Source organism: Equus przewalskii, chromosome 14 (assembly GCF_037783145.1).
Source record: "Equus przewalskii isolate Varuska chromosome 14, EquPr2, whole genome shotgun sequence".
Lineage (NCBI taxonomy): Eukaryota > Metazoa > Chordata > Mammalia > Perissodactyla > Equidae > Equus > Equus przewalskii.
In genome coordinates this window covers 7246931-7256942 of record NC_091844.1, presented here as the reverse complement: position 1 = coordinate 7256942, position 10012 = coordinate 7246931, and positions in this window count along the sequence as shown.

The window sequence follows — 10012 nt, the reverse complement described above, 5'->3', positions numbered from 1 at the left end:
CCATTGGTCTAGAGCCTTTATTTTTGAAAGGTCTCAATGTCTTTTTCACTTCCTTTTAGATTCCAATCCCTCTTCTCAACATGATTCCCACCTGTTTTAATAAGTTATGGGTCATTCAAAATGAGCTTCTACATCTATATTTTTTTAATGTCAGATTGCTTTTTACCTACCTTCTTTGGCTTACCTTGCATCCAGGAGCAAAAGAAGAATTCCCTTCCTCTCTCACAAGGCCACTCAGCACCCAGCGCAAGTGTTAGGTCTTCACAGGCCAGTTAATTAATGTGCGTACTTTTAAATTTAAGTGCAGCCATTTCCAACTAGGACCAGTAAATAACTTTTATTATAACGTCACTCAGTTCTATGACTTCAGATGTACCTAAACTGTGGAGGCCATTTCAGAGACTCAGTGAACAACCAACTAACACACTCTTAAGATGTTTAAAGATATATATCATGTTTGTCTCTTATGTAATGGAAGCGTTTATTAAATTAGAGTTAATAGGCTCTTAAAGCAGAGAGATACCTTATTGCCCACATATTCCAAACCCAGGAACCTGACACGTGGTAAGCCTAGGGGCTTGGCCCAGGTCACACAACTAGCTAGTGTGACAAAGCTGGCAGAGAGGTGTTCGGTCTCCTCTCTTTGGAATTGCCCATTGGACAGTCAGACTTGTGAGTTTTTGGAGGCCAAGGGCACTTGCCTAGGAAGACGCCTTATGCTCAGAGGGTCTGGGACAGAGTCCTGCCGAGAGGAAGCAGGGCTGCTTAGCACTGGCTCAGAGGGGAAAGAGCACAGGGGCTCTTCTAGGTGAGGCTGGAGGAGGGGACATAGCATTCAAATCCTCCACTGGGTCATGGTGAGCACCTGACTGGAGTGTGCCCGCTGCGGCACTGCCAAGATGCAGGGCGTCGGACCCCTGACGGGCACTAGGGGCTCATCCTATGTGGGTGCTGAATGGCCAGCCAGGTGGGCTTACCAGGACTGTCAGCAGAGGAGGGAGGACGAGTGTCCCAGCAGCTATCACCCTGCTTTTCTGAAGTGGGGATGCTGGAAAACCAGAGCCCAAGGCCGAGCTGAAGAACAGCTTTAAATACTCAGAGGAAGTAACTCGTCACCACTGTCTGAAGTGCAGCTCTGAGGGAGGAGACCCACAGTTCGGGGGAGCCCTCTTTCAGAGCAGAAGCCTCTCTGGCAGGCAGGCTCATGAGCAGCACAGGGCTCTTCAAAGAGGTGCCAAGCCACAAATCTAACAGGAAACGGGATGTGTTTGCGCTGTGGGCAGGACACGGGGTCCCTCCAGCCCCACCTGCTTGCCACACCGAGAGTGATCACAATCTAGGCTGGGGGCTCTGAGCCCAACACCTACATTTCTGGTGTGAGGCTTGTGAAAATGAGCTTTTATCTCTTTACAGCCTGTTGTGGTTGCACATACCGAGGGAACACAATACCCCACTTATGCAATTGCTACAACTTGATGCATGAGTTTAATAATTAATGGTGAACATGTTAAACGTAGACTGTCAAGGGCTGGCCCCAGTGGCCTAGTGGTTAAGTTTGGTGCTCTCTACTTGGGCTGCCTGGGTTCTGTTCCCCAGCACAGATCTACACCACTCGGCTGTCTGTGGCCATGCTGTTGCAGTGGCTCACATACAAAAAGAAAGGAAGATTGGCAACAGATGTTAGCTCAAGGTGAATCTTCCTCGGAAAAAAAAAAGGTAGACTTTCAAATTGTGTTTTGGGAGTTAGGGTTCCTCAGAGGTGCCTTAGGGACCATTATGGGCTGTGGGATGGAGTGAGGCGGAACGTGTCTGCTGGGCTCAGCATTCTTCCCACCTCCCACTTCAACTAGAGTAACACTGCTTTTACCATTTTTATGTTTAGGTTCCTCATAACAATTTTATTTAACCAAATTGAGTTAACCAATTTTATTTAACCAAATCAACTGTGAATAGGTCACAGTTTAGATGTAACACCTAATCCTCTCTAGCTAGTTTAAACAAAAATGGTTATAGAATTGTCTAGAAAGGGGAAGAAATGCTCTGGGCTAATCTTCCAAGGATGTCTTCCAAAGTCTCACAAAAAACCTAGGCTGCCAAAAGAGCTGCTGATCCCGCCACAGACAGCAATAACTCAGCGGAGCCAGGAAGCGCCTGCGGCAGCTGCCAGCTCCAGACCCCAGCTGCCATCTAAGTTGAGCCGCATATTGTGGAGTCGTTGGGGGCTGGAAAAGCCTATTGCTTCCATGCACCTGAGTTTACTAGGAGCGACAAATTATTAATTTGCTGTGTCCCACAATAGACATAATAGTCTCAGAATAATTATAATGCTAGCACAGCCATCAATGTTTTGTTTACTAAAAACACTTCAAGATTTTTTTGTCCCGTTTTATCCCTTGAGAATATCTCATTAGAATATAAAGTCAGATGTTGTGTTCTAAAGTCATTTGAAATTATTGCTCTTGATGTAGTTTTGCCAACTTGATATATAGCTAGATTTACTTCTCTTATTTTGACTTTTAGGGATTGCTTCTTAAAAATTTATTTTGTTCTATAATAATGCAAAATACTTACATCCTTCTAAGAGCAGATCGGCAACATAAGGGATATGCCGAGAGATCCAGCTTCTAGTCCTGCCCCTGCCACTTGTTCCTTTCCCAATGGGCAAACCTTTCTAAAAATGATGTTGATTTATCCCTCCATGTTTTAGTATAAATAAATACGCATACATATTTAAATGCCCTCACCTTTTACAGATAAATTGTAGAGTATTACATACCATGTTTTCACCTTGCTTTTCCCGCTGAATGATTTATTCCAGCAATCACTCCCTACTTGCATGTGGAGCTATTTCTCATTCTTACAGACACATGGTGCACCATTGTGCGGCTTGGCTGTACCATAGTTTATTAGACCAGTTTCAAATGTTTCCAGACTTTTACTATTACAAATTATGTTGTGAAGAGCAGTCTTATGTATACATCTTTCCATATTTTCGCTAGAATATTTTTGAGATTGATTCCTAGTTGTAGGATCCCTGGGTCAGAGGGTAATGCATATGTAATTTGGCTTGATGTTGCCAAACTCCGTTTCAAGGGGGTTGCATCATTGTGCATTCCCAGCAGCAATGTAAGGAGTGCTTGTCCCTTAGTTTTTGCCAGTTTTACTGTAGAGATGTTGATCTTTTTCATCTATGTTGTTGCAAGGTCTTTATATATTAGAGCTGTTAAGACATTGTGATGTAAGTTGCAAATTTTTTTCCCCTTTGTCATTTGTCATTTTACTTTGCTTTTGGTATTTACCCATTCCCTAATTATAGAGGAATTCACCCATTCTTCCAATATTTGCATAGATTCATTTTTAAAATTTAAATCTTCAATCCATTTGGAATTTATCTTGGTGTACAGTGCAAGGAGTGGATCCATTACATCATTTTCCGTGTGGCAATTCAGTTAGCACAACGCTACTTTTTATTTTTTTATTTTTTATTTTCTTTTTAAAGATTTTATTTTTTTTCCTTTTTCTCCCCAAAGCCCCCCGGTACATAGTTGTATATTCTTCGTTGTGGGTCCTTCTAGTTGTGGCATGTGGGACGCTGCCTCAGCGTGGCTTGATGAGCAGTGCCATGTCCGCGCCCAGGATTCAAACCAACGAAACACTGGGCTGCCTGCAGTGGAGCACGCGAACTTAACCACTCGGCCACAGGGCTAGCCCCACAACACTACTTTTTAAAAAGGACATCTTTTACCCACTAATTTGGGGTGCCCTTTCAATTTCTACTAAATTTCCATATCTTGCTAGATCTATTTCTGGACTATCTAGTTTATTCTATTGGTCAACTTTCTATTCATGTGGTAATACCACATTGTTTTAATTGTAGAGATTTTAAACTACACCCCACCCCAGAGCTGCTGTTCTTCAGTGATTTTCTGACTTTTCTCGCACATTCTGTTCTTCCAAATGAACTTTATAATTAGCACATTTAATTCCAGAGAAAAAAACAGGTGGTATTTTATTGAGTTCACATTAAATTTTTTAATGAATATAGGGAGTATTGATTTCTCTTTGAGGTTGTGCCCTCCCAGCCAAGAACATAGGACATCTTTCCACTTGTTCAAATCTGCATGTGGTTCTTTCAAGAATGTTTTATAGTTTCCTTCATAGAGATTTTGGATATTTCATGTTAAGTTCATGGTATTTTGCTTTAAAATGACGTCTCCTCTTCCTTAGTCTTCTGACTTATGCTTTTGTTTATATACTTGAAGGCTATTGGCTTTTGTGTTGATTCATCTGCTACTTTATTAAAGTCTTATTGCTTGTAGCAATTATTTAATTGATTCTTTGTCTTTTCCAGATATAATCATATCATCTGCTAAAAGAGATGAGGGTTTTCCCTCTTCCTTCCAATTCCAATGCCTCTAATTGCTTTTTCTTGTTCAGTTGCATTGGTAATTAACCCTCCAATATAACGTTCAGTAATAGTGGGTGTAGATAGTCCTTCTTGCTCCTGACTTTAGTGGGAGGGCCCCAGTGTTTCCCCATTAGGTATGATACTATTTTACATATCTACATCATATATATACACATGTATAGTTAATTACATTAAGGACATTTCTCTTAGGTTCAATTTTATCAAGGGATTTTTAAAATATAAATGTGTTGACTTTTGTCCAATGCCTTTTCTGCAACCATGGAGATAATCATATGATATTTCTATTTAGAGAATATTAATGTTTTCATAATATCAAACCATTCTTGCATGTCTGGAATAAATTCCACTTATTCGTTAGGTATTTTTAAAATAATCTATGCATTTCATTCACTAAAGTTTTATTTAGGAATTTGAAAATTTTTTCTAAGTAAGATTGACTTGTAGTTTTGTATATGTGTGTAATCTTTAAATATTTTTAAGTGTTAGTGAAGAGTGAAAAATCAGTATACACTTGAGAAAGTTCCTTCCTATGAAAGGTCAAGATTAACACCAAAATGGAGCTCAGAGGAAAATGGAAATAAGCCAAAGGAAAACATATTTAAAACATATTTAAAAATGAACTTTAATATTCTCAGAGAAACAAGAAACGATGTTACAGCAGAGCATAACAAAGCAGAGTTGGAAATTAAAAATGAGATAATTCAACTGGAAAACATAATGTCAAGACTGGAGGATAGTGAGTGTCACCTAGAAAGCTAAATAAATTGAAAATAGAGGAAAAAAAGAATTGGAATATTAGCCTAAATTAAAGTAATAGAGTATCTATAAAATGAGAATAAGCAGATACCCTATAAAATGAGAATAGAGAAATAAAAGGAATTATTTTAGAAATAATTAAAGGAAATATCTCAAACTCAGACATGAGCTTTCAGGTTGAAAGGGCCACCAATCACCCAGCAAATTGAATAGAAAAATGCCTTCAAAACTGGAAGGAAAAATGATGTTCTCCCTAGCGTTTTATACTCAACCAAACAATTGTTCAAATATAAGGACAAAATAGAGATTTTCAGACACATAATGCCTCAAGATATTTACCTCCCATGTACCCTATGTCTGGGGTCTACCAGAAGAGGTGCTCTTCCAAAAAAGGGAACATCCCTTAAGAAGAGAAGGGTTTAGGGTTCAGAAATAGGGGCTCCAGCTTAGGCGTCTGGTGTGAAGGATCTCCAGGCTGTTGGTAAACGGAAATCCCAGGATGGCAATTGTGCTTAAGCTGTGTTTGAGCAGAAGAGCAAGCTCCAGACAGACTCTTTTCAAAGTAAGATGATAGATTTCCTAGTGTGTTGAATGCATTGAGAGGTGACTTACGTTTCTAGTGCAGAGTTTAGGAACAAAGTAATGATAGGTATCAAGAAGTTTAATCAAGTGGAGAAAAATTATTATTAGCTTCAAGTGAAACAAAAGTTGGTACATGAAAAGAAATGTAGTCAAATAGCACTATATGGTTCAGCCATAAATAATATTTACCTGGTTGCAATGGTGTAAACATTAAATATTTATTTAAATAAAATTGTGATACAACAATATTTGGAGGCTAAATGGAGAGAGAATGTGTTTGTGGTGGAGGAGGTGGTAAGGCACACCTTTCATTGTTAGGAAGTCAACAGATTGTATCTAAAACTTTGTTCAAAGTCAAGGTCCTTAAAAAGACAGGCTGAGCTTTGCCTTCTCGTTAATCCCTGCTCCATTTGCTGCAATGTCTTCCATACTCCGCAGTCCGCTGGGTCTGCAGTCTGTGGATTGCCAAATCTAATGGAAATTTTCAGTGCTTCTGCTTGATTTCTCTGTTGTATTCAACACTGTTCACCCCTGTTTTCTTCCTGAAACCTCCCTTGGATTTCTGAAGTGACTGCCTCCTGGTTCTCATAGTACCATTTTTATATGTCCTTTTCATACTGCTTTAGTGGTTCCTCTTCCTCTGTCCCAGGCCTCCTCTACCTTAAATCTTCCAGGATCCCTTTCTGGACTCTTCTTTTCTTCTCATGCTGCGTATTCTCTTTGCCTATCTCTTCAACTAACCTATAGAGGAAAATCCCTCTTCCCATCTGGGATCTGTTTTCTAAGCTTTACTGCCATATATTCAACTCTACATTGGGTAGCTTTGCCTAGAAATGCACATAGCATCTAAAACTCAACTACTTCTACTGAACTTCTGCTAGTTTCCCTAAGCTTACACTTCCTACCACATTCTCTGTCTTGGTTAATGAAACTATTTCTGCCTGATGACCAAGCGGGGAACAATTCTGTTTCTCTCACGTCTCATAACAGCAAGCAAGTTCTACCCTGGACCTGTGTTCTCTACGACAGCTCCTGAGCAGCTGCCTTACCTATGCTCCTTACTATCTCTTGCAAAGATAGGTGGGTAGATGCCTTGTAAGATGCTTATACAAGTTTTTTTCTGCTTGTTGAAGTTTTCTCAGTCATGAGCTGAGAATGAAGACGAGGGAGGCAATTTTAGATGAAAGGAGGAGCTATGAAACTGTTTTCTAGAAGGATGGGAGAGTGAATGAAGTAAAGAAATGTAGTATGGCTGCCAAGAAGCATCAAAGTCTCGCTTGGGTTATTCAGAGTGAGATCAATCAGCATGGCTGTGTGTTTTCTGCAGCCATGTTGAGTTGTGTACGTGCAACTAGAGAATAGCCACTATTTTTCAAGCTAGTATGATAAAGTAAGACAGTGGAAAGCGAACTAAGGGTACATGTGAGGAACTGATACTAATGAATGATGATAGAATTTAAGTTGGAAAATGCAAGCATGGAGGGGCATTATTGGAAATTTGGTAGGCTCAAGATTCTTCTGTGACCAAATGATTGTCACAGTTGAATTGAAATTGGAGGACTTCAGGAAGTAAGCTGATGGGAGGTGATTGTCAGAGAATGGGATGCTTGAAATGGAGGTTATGGAGGCATAGCAATTATTAGTAATGACAAGTCTAAGGTATGACCATTGGAATTAATGCCTGAGGTAGGGGTGGAGGACAAGACATTTGGAAGAGAGGAAGTTAAAGAACTGAGAGACCAGGGTGTTCTGTGGATTATCTATGTGAGCCCTAAAATTAACAGTCAAAACAGGAAGAGTTCTAGTGAGAGTAAGAGTGACTAGGAAGCTAAACTGTTCAGAAAATGAAGCAGAGTGACCCATGGGGGTTGTGGACAACCTTGACAAGCCTTGTACTGGGTGATATTACAGCATGAGAATATGCTATTCAAAGCTGGGGAGTCTTAGGAAGAAGGGAGTACAATGGCTGGAAATCAGCGGTACAAGGGGTCTAGAAGAGAAAACAAGCACCATTTAAGTGGGTCGTTAAAGAAACAATGTCCTCAGGGGACAGCCAAATAGCAGTTGGTTGGGAAGGGAAGTGAAAGAAAGTCTAGGGAAGAGTTTGAAGATATTGCAGATGATCACTTTAACCATCTATACCTGTGGTTAGAAAAAAACTTTAAAATTCATTGAATTCCCTCTAGGAGTCATCCCCAAGTCTGCAGTTTGGCTAAGAGCCCCACTCCTATGATGAGCTGTGCCTACCACTATTGGGCATTTACCATATAAGAAATGGCCTTCAGGGGTCCAGCCCCTCTCCCTTCAACTAAACTGGTCACTTCCTAAGGGCAATGTGCAATGACAATTATCAGCAAAAGACCCTGCATATAGCAGATGGTTAACAAATGTTTGTTGGATTGGACTTAGTACTGTGCTCTGTTAATTATTTATTTCTCCCAAAAAATATGAGCTCTTTAAGGGTAGAGACTGTATTTTATTTATCCTTATATTGCATTTCTGATACAATAATAGAAATACATAAAATGATTGGAAACACAAATTCACAGAATAGGGTAATTTTTATTTCTCCCAGCAATTTACTCCTAGTGAAATAGAATTTATTTATCTACAGTAATGGTAATACATATCTTGATTATTTATTGTCATCTAACAAACAACTCCAAAGTTTAGTTGCTTGAACAGTTTATTATTTCTCATGATTCTGCAATCTAGGTTGGGCTCAGCTGGACCATTTTTTCTGTTCCATGTGGTGTCGGCCAAGGTTAGAACATCTAATATGTTGTTGACTCACACGTCTGAAGTTGGGATGGTTGAAGCAACTGGAGTCTGATCAGACATCTCTTGCTCTCTCTCCCTTCATATTTTTCCAACTAGTTTTTACAGCTAGCTTGGGTTTCCATACAGTGATTTCAGAATATCTGGATTTCTGAATTTGTGTCTAGCTTCCAAGAGACATGAAGTGGAAGCTGAATATGTTTTAAAACTAGGTCTGGAACTGGCACAGGGTCACTTCTACTGCATTCTGTTGGTCAAAGCAAGTCACGAAGTCAGCCTAGATTCAAGGACAGGAAAAATAGACTCTACCTCTTGACGTGAAAAGCAGAATGCATGTGAAGGGGCCAGAGGAATCAAATGATATGGGCTCAGAGAGCTGAGGAGTCAAAAGAAAGATTTCTTGGACTCTTAAATTCTGGTGGTAGTTCTCTCTTATTCACAGAATAGCATGGGGACAGGACCCATGGGCAGTGAAGGGGTGCAATGGGTCGAGGGTAGGGCTAAATTTATAAGGCGTAGGTATGTGAGTTATTTCTTTACAAGACAAAGGAAATATCATGTAAAAAAGTTGTTGAAATGATATCAGTGCAGGTGGGGTCTTATTATCGTGTGGTTGTATAACTTTAGATACAAATCAGGTCAGGACGTCCTGTACTTCCTGGAGGGTGGTATAGATAGGCATTTAGGCCAGAATGCCTTGAGCTTCTCTCCCTGGGGTAGCCTTGATCCACATCATAAACCCCCCGCTGAACCCATTTGGCTCCAAAATCCTTTGGCGCTATGGACGATGGTCAATCTTCTGTAACTACTTCCAGCTGTACAAGGTCGTAGAACTGTACCTAAATGGGAGCTGTAGGGGTACAGGTAGGAAGTTCAGAGACCACAAGGTTGCACCCATGGAGTTCAAGGCAGACAAGGCATACAGATCCTCTGGAGACAGAGAGTCATTTGATGAGAAGTGGTCCAGGAGGCGAAACTTTGTTCACACGTGGAAGACAAACAATAAAACAGACAACAAGTTATAATAAGAAATACAAGCAATATGATTAACCCAATGAACAAACCTTTGATAGTAGTCCAGAGACCTGCACCTGACCAGGAGTCCAACCAATCATTTAGGGATAGGGTAGGCTCAGACGTGGATTTAATTTGGTGACTCATATTGGATAGGAGGCCAGAGATATTTTGATGGTATTCGGGAATATAGACACAACGTTTGGTTTTTATAATGGCACAAGTGTCCCCCTGTGCTGTCGTCAAGACATCCAGTGCCATTCGGTTTTGGAGGACTGCCTTATGCATTTGAGATACTTTTAAAGTGAGCAGCAAAAGGCTATGTTATGTATCATTTAATGCCTTCATGGTAAATTTGTTTAGGGCTTCCATGAGCCAGACGCCACTTTTGATTCCTAATTGGGGAAGGAAAATTGACATGAATGTGTACTATAGCTTCTACTGAAACATAAT